The sequence below is a fragment of the Mus pahari genome, unplaced genomic scaffold (assembly GCF_900095145.1).
Source record: "Mus pahari unplaced genomic scaffold, PAHARI_EIJ_v1.1 scaffold_11730_1, whole genome shotgun sequence".
NCBI lineage: Eukaryota > Metazoa > Chordata > Mammalia > Rodentia > Muridae > Mus > Mus pahari.
Genome location: NW_018393693.1, coordinates 19,089 through 20,796, shown reverse-complemented (window position 1 = coordinate 20,796; position 1,708 = coordinate 19,089).

The window sequence follows — 1,708 nt, the reverse complement described above, 5'->3', positions numbered from 1 at the left end:
GACAGATGTTATGCAGACCCTAAGAGAACAAAAATGCCAACCCAGGCTACTATACCCAGCAAAACTCTCAATAACCATAGATAGAGAAACCAAAGTATTCCATGATAAAACCAAATTCACACAATATCTATCCACAAATCCAGCCCTTNAAAGGATAATAAAGGGAAAACACCAAAACAAGGATGGAAACTACACCCTAGAAAAACCAAGAACACAATCCTTCAAAAAAACTTAGAAGAAGACAGCCACAAGAACAGAATTCCAACTTTAACAACAAAAATAACAGGAAGCAATTACTTTTCTTTAATTTCTCTAAACATCACTGGACTCAATTCCCTAATAAAAAGACATAGACTAAGACACTGGCTACACAAACAGGACACAACATTTTGCTGCTTACAGGAAACCCACCTCAGGTAAAAAGACAGACACTACCTCAAAGTTAAAGGCTGGAAAACGATTTTCCAAGCAAATGGTCCAAAGAAATAAGCTGGGATAACCATTCTAATATTAAATAAAAATGGCTTCCAACCCAAAGATATCAAAAAAGACAAGGAGGGGCACTTCATACTCATCAAAGGTAAAATCTACCAAGAGGAACTCTCAATTCTGAATATCTATGCTCCAAGTACAACAGCAGCCACATTCATTAAAGAAACTTTAGTAAAGCTCAAAGCACACATTGCACCTCACAAAATGATAGTGGGAGACTTCAACACCCCACTCTCACAAATGGACAGATCCTGGAAACAGAAACTAAACAGAGACACATAGACACTAACAGAAGTTATGAAGGAAAAGGATTTAATAGATATCTACAAAACATTTTATCCTAAAACAAAAGTATTTACCTTCTTCTCAGCACCACATGGTACCTCCTCTAAAATTGTCCATATAATTGATTACAAAATAGGTCTTGACAGATACAAAAATATTGAAATTATCCCACACATCCTATCTGATCACCACGAACTAAGGCTGATCTTCAATAATAAAAGATAGAAAGACAACACTCACTTGTAAACTCAACAATACTCTACTCAATGATTCCTCGATCAAGCATGAAATAAAGAAAGGAATTAAAGGCTTTTTAGAGTTTAATGAAAATAAAGCCACAACATACCCAAACTTATGGGACACAATGAAGGCAGTCCTAAGAGGAAAACTCATAGCCCTGAGTGCCTCCAAAAAGAAACTAGAGAGAGCACATACTAGCAGTGTGACAGTACACCTAGAAGCCCTAGAACTAAAGGAAGCAAATTCACCCAAGAGAAGTAGATGGTAGAAAATAATCAAACTAAGGGCTGAAATCAACCAAGTGGAAGCAAAAAGAATTATTCAAAGAATCAACCAAACCAGGAGCTGGTTCTTTGAGAAGATCAACAAGATAGATAAACACTTAGCCAGACTAACTAGAGGGCACAGGGACAGTATTCTAATTAACAAAATCAGAAATGGAGAAGGAGACATAACAACAGATCCTGAGGAAATCCAAAACATCATCAGATCCTACTACAAAAGTTTATACTCAATAAAACTCGAAAACCTGGATGAAATGGACAACTTCCTAGACAGATACCAGGTACCAAAGTTAAATCAGGATCAGATTAAAGATCTAAACAGTCCCATTTCTGCTAAAGAAATAGAAGTAGTCATCAATAGTCTCCCAACCAAAAAAAGCTCAGGACCAGATGGGTTTAGTGCAGAG